Here is a 20,938-nt window from a genome sequence, read left to right on the forward strand (position 1 = left end):
AAAGGAAGTATTATACAAACCACTTTTAGAATATCTGCCAGAAATAAATTCTTTATGAGTTTGCTTTCATCAGTAGTATTACAGTTCAGCACCTATCTTTTGCACACTTAGCAGTATACTGCAGATATCATCTCATCTTCTACTTCTGTCTTTTGTATGGAACCAGGTACTTTTCTGAAGTAGAGCAATGATTTTTGCCTTTTAAAAGCAGCTTTACTGAGATATAACTGACATATAATAAACTTCACTTATTTAAACTATACTTTTAGATGAGTTTTGATACACTTGTGAAACCATCACTGCAGTTGAGACAGTGAACAAATCCTTTACCACCAAAATGTCATGTCTCTTTATAATCCTTTACTCCTACTCTTATCCATTATCCTCTCCCAGGCAATAACTGATCTCCTTTTGGTCATTCTAGTTTATTTTGCATTTTCTAGATGTTATATAAGTTCAATAATATTGTATGTGCTATATTTTGCCTGTATATGATGCAATGTATGGACCAAAGTTCATATACAAATATCAATTATTCCACATGACTTGTTGAATAAGCTTTCTCTACTAAGTTGCCTTTGCCCCTATATCTATCTTCATGCAAATACCACATTGTTTTGGTTACAGTACCTATGTCATAAATTTTGAAATTGGAATGTGTCCACCTTAATTTTGTTCACCCATTCCAAAGTTGTTTTGGCTTAGAGAGATTACTTTAAATGGGGGACAAGGGAAGAATTTAGTTTGCTGTATTGTTTCTTTAAGTTCAATTAAAATGTCACCTTTATAATAGATACCTAATGAAAGAAGCTATGCAGACATCAAATAAGTATGTTAAAAGACGCCTCACATCAAATGTCATCAGAAAAATGCAAATTAAAACAATGAGGTACTACTCTACAACAAGCCGGATGGCCAAAATCTGGAATACTGGCAACATCAAATGCTGGTGAGGATGTGGAGAAATGGGAACTCTCATTGCTGGTGGGAATGCAAAATGGTAGTCCCTTGTAAGACAGTTTGATGGTTTCTTACAAAATGAAACACATTCTAACAGTAAGATACAACAATCGTGCCCCTTGATGTTTACCCAGAGGAATTAAAAACTTATATCCACACAAAAAACTGCACATGGATGTTAAAAGAGGCTTTATTCATAATTGCCAAAGCTTGCAAGCAACCAAGGTGACTGGATAAATAAACTGTGGTCCATCCAGACAAAAGAATAGTATCTAGTACTAAGAAGAAAAGAACTGTCAAGCCATGAAACAACATGGGGAAACTTAAATGCACATGACTAAGTGAAAGAAGCCAATCTGAAAGGCTACATGCTATGTGATTCCAACCATATGACATTCTGGAAAAGGCAAACTATGGAGGCAATAAAAAGATTAAGGGTTGCTAGGGGTTTTGAGGATGGGGAAGAGGGATGAATAGGAAGTGCACAGAGGATATTTTTAGGGCATTAAAAATATTCTGTAATACTTTTATGGTTATATGTCATTTTACATTTGTCCAAAGTTTACAACACCAGGAATGAACAAACCCTAAGGTAAACTGTGGGCTTTGTGTGTTATGATTTGTCAGTGTAGCTTCATCAGTGACAACAAATGTACCACTGTGGTGGGGGATGCTGATTATGGGGAAAGCTGTGCATGTGTGAGAGCAGAGGGTATGTGGAAAATCTCTGTACCTTCCTCTTTATTTGTTGTGAACTTAAAACTTCTCTTTAAAAATAGCCTTAAAAAGTGTCACTTTTGCTGGGAGTATTGTCTGGATTTTGGCCATGGCACCATGGAGCAGAATTGATTCATTACAGTGGCATTTGTGATGGTAGCAGGTGTTTCTTTGGCCACTAGCCTGGAAAACACTTGTTGAGAGAATTTGTTGACACACATAATGCAGACAGTAGTCACTGACTCAGATCTTAGCAAAGCATCAGAGACCTCCACCTTCTGGAACACCTCCTGTCTCATGGAAGAGTGGGGAGTTCACACATTTATTGCAGTCACCTTCGGCAGCACCTTTAGCAAAGAAGTTGCTGCTGAGTCTTTGATACGCGGGCTTGCTGTGCTGCATCTCAGAGCCTGACCTGGGAAGGCATTATTACCTCTGTTGCTGACTGCTTCCACTGCCCAAAAGCCAAACTGCTGCAAATAAACTCAACTCCAGGCAGATTCCCAGGCAGTGTGGAGGACAGCTAAGTTCTCCCCAAGTTCCGTGTGAGCTTTGGTAACGGAGGGTAAATCGGAAACGGAGATTGCTGGCAAGAATGTGCGAGTCCCTACTGATGGTGCAGTCCTTAGAAAAGACATCTGGAGGTAGTCGGGGCTGGCAGAGAAGGGTTAGCCTTCAGCTTTTAGGGAGAATGTTCTTCGGTTCATTGTCCATTCCATTTAGGAAGAGGGGATCAAGGATAATCTTAGAGGCTCACCACTGGAATGCCTAGTTTCAGGTAAGGCTGAAACTAGTCAAAGCATCTGGACTGCCAAGGACATCTTAGAACAGATGACTGATTACTTCAATAAGGAATGAGCAGGTGAGAAAAAAGAATAGATTATAATGTGCATATATATCTGGTGGGAAAGGTTCATGGGTAAACATGGATTAACACAGTCATTGGAAATGATATATTTTGGTCAGGGAAAAATAAGCTTGATAAATAAGGCATTTAAAGGACCTTTTATCTAACACCCTCAAAAACAGATAATCATATTCAAGTTAATTCTACAAACACCTAAACCTGGCAGGAGCTGGGATACAGAGATGAGTAATATGTCTTGGGCCTTGCCTTTAAGGAGCTGTATAAAAAGGTGGGGTGCCTTTTTTGTTCCTGTTCCTCATGCAGCTGTGTAAAATAACACCTGTGGATTAGGAATCTTGAATTCACCAGGGGCTCATTACTGGGGCTGGCCTTTATTGGAGAGTTAGAGAAGAAGCTCATTATGAAAAACCAGGCAAGTGCTCTGAGGACTCTTTCGCCTTCCTCCCTATCTAATGGCTTGCCTGGAAGTTGACAGAGCATAAAAGCTATTACAAGTATGCTCCTTAATGTAGCTCTCAGAGAAAACTTTTTTTTGTTTACTGTGGGTAATTGTTCCTTTTTTGTTTTTGTTGCATTTAGTGCCTCTTGTTTCCCAGCTTTAATGAGCTGCCAGTTTTCATTCTTAGGAAGAAAAGGGAGAGATAAATATGTAAACAAAGAGATAAGTAAACAAGTAAACAAGCGAAATGCTTAACATGTTGATTAGAGGTGCTACTTGATCAATGTGTTTGTGGATCAGAATTAGATGTGCATTATGTTTCTCAGATTTTGAAATAAAACTTGTTTTATTTATCACAGGTAATTAAATGTTTCAAGGGACTGTTTAAAATTGGGTGTATTCACAGAGGACTGCCCCATCCTACGGAAGGGAGGTAATTATACAGCTCTGGGTATTTACGAAGGTCACTTGGTATGGTTTAGACAATTTGCTGCTTCCCCTCACTCAAGTCCACCTCAAAATTTGGCTTAACAAAATTTCTGAAGGAAAAACTGTAGTTTTCTTTTAAAATTAATATAAGTAAATATTGTTTCCTGCAATATTACCTCTCCTATACAGATTCATTATTGCAAAAAGCTCTCACCTTAGACTTATGAGAGACATGATGTGTTAGCTAGGGAAACCAACAATTTGACAAAAGACACACATTAAGCCTGTGTCATGTGAAAAATTAGCTGCAGTCTACAGATTCCCATCCTTAAGGCCTAGTTTTGCAATGAATGAAATCAGTATGTCTATCAAAATGCCTTTTCTGCATCATAACTCTTGGTGTTATTACCCTCATTTTGCCAGGAAGGAAATTGAAGCTTAGAGCAATTAAATAAGTTGCCCAAGAATCCTGTTCACTGAAATGTAGTGAGAACTTCAGACCCATGACTGACTGCTCTGAATGTCCTGTGTCCTCCTGCACTCACCCTTCCCGTATACCTAGCTGTTTGCTAAATCTCAGGAACTCTGCATAGGGTAGATTTTATGTAAAGCCATTGTTGCTTTCAATGAAGAACTCTGCTATGTGTTCCCTGGATAATATCCATCTCTTAAAAATATCCATCAATCAGTTCAACACGACCATGACAGTTACTGAATCTTTCAAGCAAGCAAGGTCACGGCCTTTTCAAGAGTGTCTACATCTACTTCATTCTTGTTTCTGAGGGCTAATGTATTCATAATATTTAATTTATTAAGGTCAGTCCAAACCCCACAGATATTGTGGAGGTAATATTAATATTCTTTCTACCTCAGTTACAGATAAATAAATTCAAATACAGTCTAATACCAGATTATGCTTAATATTTGTTTAGGCTTAATATATTTTAAAATCATCCTACTATAGAAATAGAATGTACATGTGATTTGTTTCAATCTGAAATACCTATTCTTATGTATTATATGTCAATGTCAATTTACAGCACATTAAATTTAGAGTAATCAATAATATTTCTTATTTTAGTTTTTAGGATATACACCTGAGTGTTGAAGCAAGTTGTCTCTGTTTTTTTATGTTTATGTTGTCCTCATTTGAATTAGGATCTTGGTCTATCACAAATTTTCTCTATTTAGTCTCTCCACCTCAAATATGAAAATACCAGTAAAAATCTGCCACTAATTAAACTAATTCTTATAATTTATGCTGATATGATTTGGGGGAGAATATAGGGCACTATGTACATAAAAATAGCAATAAAATGAAGAAAGTAGGTCAAGTTTCTTTACAACAAAAGTATAATGGGTATGATTGTTCATTATTGGCAATTTATATTTTAAAGTGCTGGAAGTAGAAAAGACTAGATGCCAAGTGTCAGTTGTGTGCAGATCCACTTTTTCTCTTAATGTAGAATTTCCTTTTATCAAGTGTTCCTTCTTTCTCATTCTCTCTCTCTATATATACAAACACATATGTATCTTCCATAATTGAAAATTAATTCAAATAGAAATCCAATTATACATTGTTTACTATGTGTTTGCTCTGATAATAATGATCAAGTTAAGTAATATTTTTGATGCCTTACTCTGTCTCATTCAAAGGAACTCAAAATAGTGTGTATGCGAATCCACAAAAATGGAAGGTCAACTAATTGCATTTTTTACTACTCAGTTATGAATGCAGAATGATGTATTTGTATTTTCTATATGCTTGCAATTTAGAAGAGTCTTTCAAATGTTCAGTTTGACATTCAAATTACAGAAACATTCAGGTTTATATATATATATATATATAAATTCAGTGCAGAATCATCAGATTTCTCTTGCCAGGAAGGGGCAGCTCAGTACAGAAAAAAGTGCTTAGAACCATTTATTAGCTATTTGGTCTGATTTTCTCACATGGGAAATGGAACTAATGAAACCTACATGCAGGTTTTTTGTGACGATTAAAAATAAAATGTTAAGTCAACAATACTTAGTAAGAGCTTGCAATACACTAAACACAATGCAAACCAATTAACAGTATCTGGCATAGAGGAGGCATATGGTAAATAGGAAACTTTATTAATAACAAGTGTTGCCCGTATTATTAAATATTGTATGGCTTTTGGTTTGTCTGTTTTCAGCAGTGCACTGGTCCTTTAAGTAAAGTCTGCCTGATAACCTTATTTCTTTGGGGGTTTGACCCTGTAGACTCATAAAAATTTACATGGTACTTTCAATTCTTGGCGAAATCTACTCTCTTCCAGGGAGAGTCTTGAAATCATGTTCTTGTTCAAATGCCCATAACTTAAAATAAGTCACACTGATTCTAATGAAAACCGAACAGCTCAAATCAGCCCCTGCCTTTTGGGTTTTAAAAATTTTGATATTTCAGGTTTTTTAACTTGTAGGAGGAACTGTAAGTGTGTTGCAGTATATGAACATCTTTTTTCTTATTAATCATTGCCTTTATGATTTAAAGAGTAGAAAAAGGAGGTGAGTTGTTGGGGAAATCCTGAGGTGTAGAGCTGATCAAGGTGAATTGAGAGGATACATCAGGGGCCTGAATGATTGCAAACTGGTTGCAAGATTGATTTAAGTATTGCTTAAAATGACTGTTCTCTATCTATGGCACCTTAAAGACAATAATGAAAAGAAAGAAAATGATATCCCAGTCTACTATGTTGCAGTTCTTTATTCCTGGGTAACAAAGATGCCTACTTGGTGTAGTGTGCTCAACAAACATAATTAAATGAAGTTGGGCAGTATGCATGCCCTAGGATGATTTAGTCACTGGAGGATGAAACGGATCAAATCTACTCATGAAACTTATTGGATTATTAGGTCTTTACATTGTACACAGTTTGGTACATTGAGCCATAGAATGTCTCCCTCTCTAAGCTCCTTGAGGACAGTGTATTGTATACATTTTCATATTCTCCATTGTTTTCTGAGAGCTATGCTCTCAGCAAGAGCAAGGTCTCCATAACTACTTGTTAACCAACAGTCTGCCAGTTTGATGTTAAAACCTAATTATCTGACGTGACTTTCATTTGCTGTTCTCCAGCTTTCCTTTACTCATTGCTCAGGAAGAAAGCATCTTGACACTGCCTCTTGACACCTTGTGGGTCAAAGTCCCACAGGCATTGCCACTCTGCCCTCTCCACTGTGCCTGGGTCATAGCCCAACTTCACTGCAGGGTGTTCTGTACCTGTGAGCAGCTGAATCTGATTCCTTTCCAATACCCTAACTCTATTTCTGCTCTGCTTGCTTGCTCCTAATTAACCAAAGGCAAAGAGCTGTGGCCATGCTGCCTCTCATGTCAAATCCATTTATATATTCTTTCTCATACAACTTGCAAACTAGAGGATGAGAGGCAACTCCCAGCAGGTGTCTGTAGTATAGGGAAAAATATATATATCTTGGATGGTATAGTTGCAGTATGGGCCCGTTAAATTAGCATGTTTGAACACATCAGTTAAAAGCATGGGACCTGGAGTTGTGAGGTGGGTTTCAATTCTACCTCTGCTCTTTGTGTGACTGTGGATAATTACTTATCTGCCCCTCTTCCCTTTAATCTTTTTTACTGATTAAAAAAACTTACACAAAATGCTTAAGCTCTTTGAACCTCAATTTCCTTGCCAACAACAAATTAAAAAGAGCAGCATCTATCCTAGAGATTTGTTTTAAACATTAAATGAAATAATCCATGTAAAGTAGTTACATCCTGTTTGGTGCATAGTTTGCTCTCAGTAAATGTGTTTCCTACTATTTACGCTGCTCTCCTTTTTTCTGAATCACTGTAGTATTATAATCCATTGTATGGCCCTTTAATGTCACCAGTATATAGACCATTTTACAACTCAACATCAGCTTCTCTGCCTCACTGCCATAAGACCTGAAATGAATTTCCCTCTCTTCCCCTCTCCCTCCCTTTGTCTCTTTCTCCCTAATTCTATCTGGTTGCTCTAAGTCTTGTAGGCCCTATGAATTTTAGGTTTAAGGTAATCAGGAGCTCTATTTCCTTATTGCTTTTGCCTTACTTTTTGTTCACTACTTATAATGTCCTTTCTTTCTGAATTTTTGAATTGGAAATTGTACCCTTGAACTTGATGGAAAGTAATTCCACTACAATTCAGAAGCTGCTGTTAATGTGAAGCTCTGGCAAGTAAGTACAGAAACTATACAATCTTATAAATCAAAAGAGCTCACCTTTCTGTTCTAATTTAAACTTATTTTGGGATAGTTCTTAGATTCTGCGAAGTTTCTGAAGTCTTCAATGATTAATCATCTGATGCACTGAATTGTTGAAAGAGACCATGCCCATTATCCACTAAAAATCTGTTGATGCTAGTACTCCCCATTCACAGCATCCTACTCAGAAGTAGGGTTGAGTGAGGCACAGCTGTGTGCATGAGCACTGCTTTTTTTATAGGGTGACTGTGAAACTAGCTCTGGAATGGGAACCATCTGAGTTTGGGTGCCAAATCACTTGAACTTGAGTGAGATTTATTTGAGAGATGCTGGGAATGCCTGCTGCCCAACTGCTGCACACCTTTGGGGAAGCAGAGTTCATGAGCAGCTTTTTCCACTGTTTTTATGAGTCATTAGCCCCTTCTTGCTCAAATGGCCAGGCAGCTCATGAACATTCATTGGACAATGCTATATATGCCTCCCAAAATTAATTATTCTGAAATTAGTAACTAATTAATTATTAAGTCTAATAAAGAATTCATTATCAGGTCTAACAATGACTAATTAACAGATTGAATGACAAGTTAAGAGAGTTTAATAAAACTGAAATCAAATTGGACATAGAAATCATGTTAATAATGTGGGGAAATAATATAAGATGCACTGAAAGCCAGATACAAAGGTTTGGGGTTGCTATGATAGGAAACAAAGATCCATGGAAGGCTTTTGTAAGTCCAAGGAGAGGAAATTCTGGGGCAAAATACCTCTAAAAACCAAAATCAATCAAAGGGAGAAATAAAGTTTAAAACCCGTTTATTGCTTACAAACTGCAGTCCAGAGCCGTCTTTTTCCTCTGCTCCAGAAGAAGCAAGCAAGCAAGACAGCCCCTCCCTTTAAACTCTCAGGTTCAGACACACCCTGGGTTGCCCAGGTAATCACCCACTGATATGGAGATGAACTTCTCTCCACCCCTGAGGAAATGCAAATGCACTAAAGCCAGGCAAGATATTCTGGAAATGTTACAATTTTACTCACAGCTTTTGAGTTGAAAAACTGAACTACTATGGAAAAAGTGAAGGTTCCTGTGGCCAGGTTTCTCACCTGGCCCTGGCTGGCTTGCTCACTGCAGACATGTGGGCAATACATCATTATTGACTCTACAAGAAGAGCTCCGCCCAGTGCTCTGGGCTGCATGGCTACAGGAGAGCAGAGGCTGGAGTGGTGGCAGCCCCGAAGACAAGAGACTGAGATGGCTGCTGGGGCAGAGATGCCCAGAGGCAGAAACCAGCTTGCTGCATGCAGACTTGCTCTGAGGTGGATGGGATTCTAGTGATTGACCCACCATGGTGGGAATAAAGCTGGGTATAAACCCTTTCACCCTAAGAATGTTCCACTGTCATTTTTTCAGTCTCACTGAATCCATAGTGAAACCCATTGGTAAGAAAAGTATGAAGGCAGGGTTTGGGAGTTACTACTGGTCCAGCAGCAGGAATGGGTTCGGCAGGAGATGGGGGAGAGTGAGTGGAGACTGTTTTAGACCCTTGTCTTGCCAATGGGTTTCAGCCCCAGGCAAGTTCGCTATGGATTCAGTGTGATGAAAGAAATCAACAGCAAAATGTTCTTGGGGTGAAAGGGTTATACCCAACTTTATTTCCAGATGGCAGGTCAGTCACTAAAATCCCATTCACTCAGAGTGAGTCTGCATGCAGCAAGCCAGGCCCTGCCTCTGGGCCACTCTGGGCCCCTCTGTCCACACAGCCGTCCCACACAACTGTCCTCCAGGCCTCTCTGCACAGTCATCCCACACAGCTGTTCTCGGGGCCTCTGTCCCCGGCACTGCTACCACTCCAGCCTCTGCTCCACTCTCCTGTAGCCTTGTAGCCTTGCCACTGTGTCATGCCCAGAGCACTGGGCAGAGCTCTTTTTATAGAGTCAACAGCCATGTATTGCCCACATGTGTGCAGTAAGCTAGTCAACCAGGGTCAGGTGAGAATCCTGGCCACAGGAACTCTCATTTTATCCACAACCCTGAACAAAAAGTAGAAATGGCAGAATTGGAAAATCGTTGAAAGGAAGTACTGGCCAGACAACTGGAATACAGAGATTAAGGAGGGACTGCAATCAGCTGTCTTTTTAGGATGTAACATGCTGGGTTTAGCAAGGTAGTGAGGGGTAACAAAAGAGCATGTCCAGTGAAAAGGAGAGGAGGCTGTTTCAGGTTGAGTCACTGCAGGGGAGGCAATGCCCTGGAGGAATATTTAGAAAGAGAGAGAAGGAATCCCAAAGATAAACTCCAACAATTTCTACAGGGGTTGTTGTGTTTGGGTTTTTTTTTGGTATGTTTTTGGGTTTCTGGAGTCAGATAGACCTGGGCTTTAATCTTGTTCCTCTCTGTTACTATTTCTACATTTTTTTCAGTGTTAATTTTCTTACCTATAAACTGGGTAGGGGATTATAACCACTACCTATTGTATTACAGTATTTATACAGTAAATGGAACCTGATAAAAATATTAAGTGGTTAGTCCCTTGTGGATGTAAGTAAGTATTGGGCAATGTTGAAATCAGGAGCTGGAAGTGGGAAGGCAGGAAATTTCCTCTTGTTCTCTACAATGTCTGGAACTTTAAAAATAATATGGTCTGCTTTTTGAGTACCACATTTAAGTGACTGTTTAGGTGAAAAGGTTCTGACTTTTTATCCTGGACATAGAGACTTTTAAAATTTCTTGGAGATTCTTAGTGGACCCTGTAAGGGAAAGTAGGCCATAATGATGTGCTAGTAATAAAATGCATCATTAATTTGTCCTCCTTGATGGGGGTTGTTTATTGAGATCAGTGCAAGTTTCACTGAGTCACCACAGCCCTGGGTATGGCTCTTCTTTAAAGGGAAGCCACAAGCTTAATCGTCCACCAAAGGATTTAAAAGTCACAACTCCTAAGACCTGACAAAATACTCTTCTGCCCCACTGACTGACATTAAATGCAAATAATAATTCTGCATTACTTCTCCAGGACATCACATGAATAACTAGTTAATGAATGTCAAGAATGTAAAAAGTAATGATTAAACATTAAAAAAATGCTAAACATTATTGTTATTTATATTTTGCCACCATGGCTCTGTCTCATTTCAGTGACCTAGGCCATCTTTTTCCACAGCTGCAAAAATACACTTGGTAATTATGAGAGTTAATCAAGCCCCAAACTGGATTATGGTGGTGGCAGACATTCTTAATTACAGGCAATGGAAAGCGAAGGTCATTGCTGGTTTGAATCCAGTGTAGGTCAGTGCAGCGGAAAAGCCATTAACAGCTGAATTTGATTTTGTGCTCTGAACAGAATGAATTGCCACCTCAGCCCAATTTCTTAGTAAACAGGTGTCTCACGTCCAAGCTAGCAATCACAAAAAAGACCAACTGGCCCCTTGCTGGAAGGTGATTCCAGTGTGCAAGCCACATTTGCACACCATTGCTCCATATGAAGGAAAAGCAACTCTCCCCCTCCCCCTCCTCCCCAAACACACATTCTCAACCATAGCTCTGCGTAGCCACAGACTATTTATCACCCTGTTGATGCACATTTGAGATCTTTGCATACAGACAGGAAGCTTTTGAATTTACTAACTTTATATGAGAAATACAAAGGCTTGAGTTTTCACCTGCCATCTTCAATTCAGATCAATGAGCAAGAAGTATTATGGCTTTCCCCATCCCACTTCTTTCTGACTGGTGAATGATAAAGTACAAACTATAAGCAATCATAGGTATGGAGTATACTTGGAAAGGAAGCTATATAAGCCCATTTGGTATTTCAAGTGCTGTAGGGATCCCAGAAACTTTTGCCATGTCAAGATTGTCTTCTCTCTTCATTTTGTCCACAGTGTTATCTTTTATTCTGGAGACAGGCCAACTGTCAAGGACTAGCCAAACATGATGGTATTCTCTCATCTGCTACCACCTAGAACAGCTCTGTGTTTGATCATGACTGGACCCAGTGACTGAAGTTCAAGGCCCACTGACCTGCCAAACCTGGAGAAGGAAGTTCTGTACCACTAGCTTTAATTCTCTGGTCAGGAATCCCTGTTGGTATTGTTATCCTTAAAGCTAACATCTCATCTCTCTAAATGCTGAAAAACTTGTAGAGTTTCAGAATAGGACAGAATTCAACTTCCCTATGTTTTGGAGGAGACAACTGAAACCCATAATCACTCAGCTGTTTAGTGGAAGAGCCAGCATTCAAACTGGGGTCTCGGAACCCCACCAGTGTGCTCTTTATGCTTCTGTGACCGATCCTCTTGGAGTGACTGTATCTAATGTTGTCTCAATGGTTTAAAAGCACTTAACAGTGATACCAGTGAGGCCAGGCTTGACAATAATAACTCATGGGGAGCCTTGTTTAGGGTTTGAGATGAAGCCATGTCCCCTTTCCTGTGCTTTCTGGTGTTTCCCTTGTTTACATTAAAAATTTTGCAATGAAAAAATTCTCTGACCAGAGCTGTTCAGAAAAATTTGGGTGGTGGTGCAGTTATGCAAGAAGCAGATCTAATAAATAGCATGTGAAATTGCAATACACTGTCCTTACTTGGGTGATGACATTGGGCAGAAACTTCTCTTCACCACAACTATTGGGATACAACGAGTATCCTATAATATGTAAAATAACCTAAAATCCTTTAACACAAAACCCCAACAGTGGTGTTTCTGCGTTAGTAATTCAGCTTAATAGTTCTTTGAATTATGCACATATATTAAAAATGACACCAGAATAATGGAGGAGAAAGGCAACCATTTACATTGTTCTTTTTAAAAACATGGATTAACTTCACATACACATATTCAGTATTTCAGCAGGGCATCATCATTAAATTTTCTGATTTTATGGTTATGTCAAATTGCTTCCATAATGTTTAATTTCCCATATTATTATCTGATGTTGGCTTTTAAAGAAATTACAGCAGTTACTTGAGTGGCTGATACAAGTAGATGGCCATATAGTACAATAGAATGTAATTGCCTTTCCTACAAACCCTAATTATAAAATACGTATTTGAAGAAAGCTGCAGTGAAGGAATTGACAGATAACTGCTTGTATCAAGTCCATGCTTTCTTGGATTGGACTAGTAGGGGACTATGATAATAAAATCATATGAGTCCAGAGATAAATTATATCAAGAAAGATATAATATATCAAGAAAGCAGGGGTTGAAAGGGTGGAATTGATAGGGGGTGCCTTTTAGATAGACCAGTCAGAAAAGGACTCTGATAAGGTGCCATTTGGCAGAGGTATTAATAAAGGGAGCAAGAGAGCTACATTGCTGTCTGGTAGAAGAACATGTCCAGCTTAGTAGATAATAAATAATGTTTATTTTTTTAACTACTAAGAGGCTTCCTAACTCCTAAGTTTATTAATCAGAGTTCTCTGTTGCAAGTGACAGAAAGGGTATTTAGTAAAAGCATATTGGATAGTTCACAGATGCTCAGAGCATTGGAAAACTTGATGCAACTTATACATCCAGGAAAAAGTGGTCAGATGAAAAACAGAGAGCCATGGTACCAAGAACTAGAACTCCAGCCTCTGGACCCCTATGGGTGTAGGGAGCCTGGACTTTGCAGCAACTGTTGTAGCCATCAGACAATATTTTCTGGTCTTCACTTCTTTGTACCACCTTCTTGCTAGTGGAAATCCAGTACCACTAAGTTTGATTAGCAGAGCCTACTTTATGTGCTCAGGTCCTCATTGCAAAGAGTGCAGGATAGTGAATGGTTAGCATTTTCAGCTTTTTTGGATGGAGAATTCCAAACAACAGGAAGGGCTTTTTCTGCTGGGTGGTCATAAGGAATTACAAATTTTCCCTCAAAAGGTGTTTCCTACAAATCATTATTTAACAAAAATCACCTTGTCTTGTATTGTCCTTAGCCTCAAAATGATTAATAACACTTTGCTGTTTATAAATACCTGTTTATTTAAAAATATTAAATATCCACAGTAACCACTTATGTTTGCATGAAGTTCAATACTCCTATGATCTAAGTCTTAATGCGACAGAAACAAAATTTCACTTTAGCTAAAAGGATTTGGATTACATATGAGAATAGGTATGTATAGTTTATCCTTGAAATATATTATTAAGTTGTTGTTGGATAAATATGAAAAGTGCATCAGAAGAGATGCAATTTGCATGTGTAAATAGGTTGGGCATACATAACTGATGACACTACCTTGTGAGGACATCTACAACACAATTAACATTAACTTCTAAATCTCAACTGCTCCAGTACCCAGACCATCTTATGGGGTCTCAGCCTACTCCCAAATATCAAGTCTCCCTCAGAACATCAGATGTCTCCAGCATGGTTCTATCGCAAGTGCTCTAGAATAGGACTCCTTGTTGTCATGCCGATTCCTGACATGTCTGGTTGCCCCACCACTGCCTTTGATACTGGAGTCTTGTAGGTACAAATACTTTCTTCTGTTGCCCTCTTTTAATTCTCAACTGGATGTCAAAGCTGCTCTGAATAAGCTCAGAGTCTTATAACATCTTTTATGAACATAATTATAAGTTTCTCCCTAATATTCTTTTTATAGAGGTTTAAAGCTAGTTAATCAGTTCGAATAAGGGAAGAACACAATGTCTATCGCTTCCATTTTGTTGATCAACACACTTTTCCTAGGGTATTTATCTTACTAGTATCATCACCATAAACAATACAGTGTCCCCTTGCTCCTTTAATCAAAAAATTAAAACCCTTCTCTCACATCTGTGGACATAAATAGACATCTGCAGGTGACATTGCACAAAAAGCAATGGAGTTTAGCTTCTGCTAAGACACGCTGATACTCCTAGACTAATAAATAGTTGAAAATGGATTTGAGATGATTAGCTGTACAAATTGGATGTGTTTGGTTCACACTATTACTCATCTTTCATTCTAGGTAATGCAGAATCTCAGGTGTCCAAACTACCCACGATCTCTGTTCCTGTGGTTATTTTCAAATCCAAATGGGAAGTAATGGGCTCTTGACTTAGTTAAATGAAATCTATTAAAATGTGCCATTAACAACAGGAATGTACCAGCCTGGCTCAGTTCATATCAGAAACAGATCAATAAAGCAGAAAAGTCTGCAGTTTCCTAACTAAGCAGATTGGCCTGATTCTGAGCAATTAGTAGTTTGAGGAAAAATAGGATAACAAATTCATGGCCATGTATATAGCTGAATATTTTGTATTTATATGAGCAGATTATTTTAAGAGATCAATTTACTTTTAAAAACACTTAGAAATTTTTTCTTCATAACAACTTTTTATGGGAAAGAAAGATTTGTACCACCATTTATATAGAAGAGGTTGAGTTGCTGAGAAAGGGTGGCAAAATAAGAGGTGGTTGCATTATTCCTACACTGTAAGTCTCTGACCTAAAACCCTTCTTGAAGTCTATGCGATAATGATATTAAAGATATGAATCTTTGTTTATATATACTCCTATCCTTCATATGTTAGTATTTTGATGACACCTTATATATGTACTTTCCATCTTGATTCCTTATTAAGTCCTTTGAAAGCTGCAGTTCCTTATCTAAAGTTCTTATTCATATGAATCTTGAATTTAGTGTTTTATTCAGTGTGAAGACATATTGGGGTTTACAAGAACACAAATTCATATATATGGAATTTAATGTGTAATAGTTCTTAGACTCTAAGAATATCGTATTTTCAGTATTTCTGTAAGAATGTTGTAAACCTCTTTTTATATTGCTCCTAGAGAGTGTCAGCTTAATTGACAATTTACTGTTTGCTTTGAACTAGAAGAGGCATCATCCTTTATGCTCTGTGGAAGGTCATTGATATATATTTTAAGCTCCATTTATAAAACTGAACTGGTGTGGAATTTCTGTTTTTTCAGCTAATAAATAGGACTTTGTCTTTCCAAAATTATACATTTTATTATACAAATTATATAGATTTAAAGACACAAATTTGCCTTTGAGTCAGAAGGTTTTTTCTCCTCAAATCTGTTACAGCAAAAAGTTTAAAAAATGCTTTTTTTCCCCCAGTATAAGTTGCACATCTCAGAGGAGCTATAATGCTTTAAAGATACTGTGTTTTCACAACAATATTCCTCTGATGTAAGTGGAGAAAAATTTTAATATTACTTTTATTATAATTAGCAAATATGACTTAGATTTTATTATACTAGAAAAGTATGGGGCAGAGATATTTAAGATTGTATAAGCCTCAAAGCCACTTATATGCTAGATGGAGTAGACTTATTCACTAAAAAATAATAATGCAAAATATATGTTAAGTATCTTGAATGAAGCTCATGTTATAGAAGTACGTTTACTTGCAAACTTTAAAAATAGGAAATATCTGAGAGGAACACATTATTGGCCAGAGCAAAAGCATATGAGACCAGCACACCAACAACACATGTTATTGATAGCTTCTTGTATAAATCAATTTAGCCTTAAAAGTTGATGAGATTTCAAAGAGCCTTTCAGATCCTAATGATTGTTAGTATGTGAAAATCCCAAAATAACTGAGCAAAGAATACCAAAGACTGAGGTAGTTGGAGAATATGGGATTTAAGATACTTTAATGGAAAAGTTATACATAACAGTAAGCAGTAGGAGAAAGGAATGATGTGAGCAAAGAAATAAAGATAGAAAGTTGAGTGGCCATTTGGGGAATACAAAGTCAATTTGGTAGGATTAAGTGTAGAATTTGTTCAGATGTTTAATATATTGCAAATTGAGAAAGGTAGATCAAGGAAAGATGAAAGTTTGAATATAGAGAGTGATGTATGCAAAAAAAATGTGTTATATGTATGAGATCTATTGCTGAGAGCAGGGTAAATTCAAGAGGACTAGTTTTGGGTGAGAAGGGAAGAGAACTATGCTTATTAAGCATCTACTATATTATAATTATTGTATGTGCTTAGCATATGGTTCTTTGACTTCAGAAACTACTGTCTGGCAGGATGTCATAAGCTCATGGACAAGGGTAGGATTAATGTGACTGGAACAAAAGGTTTTAAATTGACAGGGCTTGAAGCCTGATTTTAAGGGGCAAAAGGGAGATGGATAGGTTCAGAATATCTCAAAGTCTTTGAACTGAGTTTTAAGGCACAGACATTCAGGTATTTTGGAGGAAGCAGGGAAATAGCAGATGACAAAGAAAAAGAGTTGAACTGAAGAATCAGAATATGCAGAGTTATAGAAATCCAGGGATGACACAGTTTTAATTCTAAAGGGGACACTTTCACAAAAGAGGCCTGTTTGTAATTCAGGTGCCGCAGCTTCTAGTACTGTCATCTAACAGTTAGGGTTGAAATAAACCTATATAGCTTTTACCGGTAAACGTAGCTCTGTAGATTTAAAAAAATGGTGTGTCATGATTATTCTGTTTGACAGATTCTGATTTTTAACTGTCCAGAAAAAAAATCATTAAATAATTACTATAAAACAGCACAACGTTAATAATCTTAGGCACTTAAGTCTTCATTAACCTCATTAGCTGATGCTTTCTCCCAAGAACCTCTTTTCAATTCTTTTTTTCCATTTGCCTTATGTCTTGCTTCCTGGAAAAGAGAGCTGGTGAAAAACCAAGGAGGCAGATTGGGAAAAAAAAGAAAACCAAAAAATCTTGTTATTTGGATAACATGAGATAATGGTGTCTTGGTTACTGCCTGTTATGTCCCCAGCTGTGTCATTAAATCTGAAATCACCAACTCCAAATAATGCACATAGTTACGACAGTGGAGAGCTAAGTCATCAGTTCTGGGAAATTGGAGGATAGTGTCCTCAGTGAGTCTTCTCTTCAAATTTCACTATTCAAGGAAAATAATTTCTTGTTTCAATTGTAGGAAAGATGCTTTTCATATTGAGGCCTCATTCAAAGATGGAAAACCATTGGATAATTGCTTAAATAATCTTTTTTAAGTTGATGAAAAAGGCATCTTTATTTTTGTTCTTAGATCCAATGTAAGTCAAAATGGGTGTATTTTTTGCCACGATCAAATGGGTAGGAGCTAAAAATGGTGGGAATTTTATTAAAAGAAGAGATAACACATTCCTGGGTAGTTTTATCAACAGATTTATTATCTTATGGTAGGAAATTAAGTGGCTACCTCAAAAGATTATAATTTATTATGGAATGAAGACTGTTCAGAAAGTGAGCCAATGGGAAAGTAAAGCTATATTTATCTCATTAATTGAACATAACATAACAGTGAAAAATACCTAATGTATTTATATATTAGTCATTGTGTTTCTTGTGCACATAGCACATGGATACACAGATTTAGCATGTGCCTTTCAGAGCTAGTAAGTGATCATCTTCATTAATAAATTTTATTAATATTAATATAATGAGTAGATAATTGATTAATGCAGCAAATTGAATTAAACAAGTACTTATGTCTTTTGTATCTGTATATCTATATTCAGAATATAAATATTCAGAAATACATATTTACCATTGCATTTGCATGAATATTTCCAGTGGGTTTTCTGCACCTTTGTCTGTGATAGCAAAGCCAAGCCACAGATTTGGTGTGCATATTGACCTGCAGTCTGACTCCCATACAAGCTTGAAGGAAGAATTTGTTGTGGGCAAACCAACTGCACGTATGGGTCATGTATGACAACATTTATGACAATTATCATTTTGTGCTTTTTTCTGAATCAAAGTATTTACTTTGTTTAATTTCCAAATAATATTTAAGAGGGTTATTTCCATATTTGTCCAACAAAAACATGGAATAATAATGAGAAACACCTCTGGGATATTATCTTTTTTGATATGTGTGAATCAAACTGGGTTTTAAAACAATACATGGCCTATAGGTGGCACTGAATAAATATTTATTCAATACTTGGCTGTAAAATGACTTAAGCCTACTGAATTCAATGAAATACTGCTTTCAGTGATGGCATTTGGTGTTCTTCCAATGTACTTATTTTACTATTATTGTACTGCAGACTATGAATAAGGACATATGGTAGAAAAAAAAAGTAATGGGACTGTTTTGGGGGAGTAAAGGTATAGTACGTAATTCTATTTGAGCTTATACATTGAGGTTTGGGGAGGAATATTTATAAAAAGAAAGAGCAGGAAAACTCCAAGTTTGGGAGATACAGAGTTTATGAGAGCAGTAACATTTGTGGTTGAATGTATGAATTAGAACATTGGTTTCTAGACTACTTAGCTGTTGCTGATCTATAATAAAGATAAAACTTTGTTACTTTGGATGACTTAGGGCTAAGGGGGCTTGGAGCTGGGCTTTCTTAGCATTAGCCTTCCTTTATGACAGCGTGGAGGGAATCTGAAGTACAAGGTTTGAAAACAACTGCAATAAGTAGAAATAAGTAGGCTCCAAGGTACACAAATATTTGTTGACTGAATGAATGAAAGTATGAGTGTGAATAGACATATATTTGGTGAGATGATTAAGAAGATAAAGATGATGATGGTTGTGACAAAACACTTACTGAATCCTTCCTGTGTGCTACATATTGTTCTAAGTGCTTTTATTTAATGCTCTCAATGAACCAATAAGGAAGATACCATTATTATCTCCATTTTACAGGTGAGGAAACTGAATCACAGAGAGATTAAGCAAATTGCCCAAGACTGCAGAGCTAGTAAGTGATCATCTTCATTAATAAATTTTATTAATATTAATATAATGAGTAGATAATTGATTAATGCAGCAAATTGAATTAAACAAGTACTTATGTCTTTTGTATCTGTATATCTATATTTGTATCTACATCTGTATCTGCTGTGTACCTAATATGTGAAACATGTAGTAGAAATCAATGAGAGATAAACATAGTTCTTTCTTTGAGACACATATAGTTTTGTTAGAAATATGCACTTACACATAATACAGCCCAATTCTACATTTATTTAAGTGGTTTGTTTAGGAAACAAAGGCAATGAGAAGTCAGAGATTATTTGGTGAGATTTCTGTAGACTGGGATGCTTATTAAAGGCTTTGTTTAGAAGATAGGACATAACATAAAAAATGTAGGATGGCTAATAAGGGTAAGAGAATGTTCTAGGATGGTTGGAAAATGAAGAAAGATGTGAATTATAAATACCATATATGCAGGTACTAAATGTAGAGATAGATCTAAAATTAGGGTTTGGGCTTGGCAACTGAAAAGTTAGATTGGAATGATGATACAGTTTCTGGAGGGCGTCTTAGTTTTCTCAGGCTGCTGGAACAAAATACCATGAATAGGGTGGCTTAAAAGATAAACATTTCTCACAGTTCTGGAGGCTGAGAAGTCAGTAACATGCTGGCCTATTTGGTATCAGGTAAGAGCCTCCTTCCTGGCCTGTTGATGGCCATCTTCTCATTGTGGCCTCAAGTGGCAGAAAGAGAAGCAAGCAGTTTCCTGTCTTTTCCTATAAGGGCACTAATCCCATTATAAGGACCCCGTCCTTGTGACCTAATTACCTCCCAAAGGCCCCATCTCCAAATACTATTTCACAGGGGACATGAATTTTGGGGGAAACGCCAATAGAGGATCTTGACAACAGGATATAGAGTCTATGTTCTATTTTGAAATTAATTATGAATAATTTTGAGAAAACAAAGTAGTAGGTTGGAAGTAGTAGTAGTAGTGCTATAGCAGGATTAGCATACTGTTTGATTCAAGACAAATTAGTATAGGGATTGAATAGATCCTGAAGTAAGGAAATGTGTTAAGAAGGTATTGCAATAATTCAGGAATGGGTTAATAAGTACCCAACTTGGAGTCATGGCAATGGGAATAAAAATCAGGGGAAACAGAATCTTGAATATGGTTGATGGCTAAATTCAGTCACTTGCATTTGGTCACAGGTTGGAAAGCTCCTAGTGAATTTCTGCTGAATACTTTCTGAAGTGCAAAAACCAACTTTTAAATGTAATGAAATAGAGTGACTGCTGGCACCAGATTGTTTAGCCTGTTGCAGCTGTAAATCACCATATATACCTTACAACAGAAAATGCTCCAGTGTAAGACATAACTTGAATAAAACTGAGACAGAGGAGATCTGGCACTCTTAAAAAATAAATGCAAATAATTTAATGGTAAGATTTTGGCACAAAAACATTAATTATAAGACAAACAATTCACCTTCATAGATCATTTTCTATGTCCATGTCTTAATTATGCTGCCACAGATTAACACTTACTTTGAAAAGCTGACTATAACAACTAGGAAAAACAAATGCTGGTGAGGATGGAGAGAAAGGGGAAACCTCCTACACTGCTGGTGAAAATGTAGACTAGTTCAACCAT

This window comes from Manis pentadactyla, chromosome 1 (genome assembly GCF_030020395.1).
Source record: "Manis pentadactyla isolate mManPen7 chromosome 1, mManPen7.hap1, whole genome shotgun sequence".
Classification (NCBI taxonomy): Eukaryota; Metazoa; Chordata; class Mammalia; order Pholidota; family Manidae; genus Manis; species Manis pentadactyla.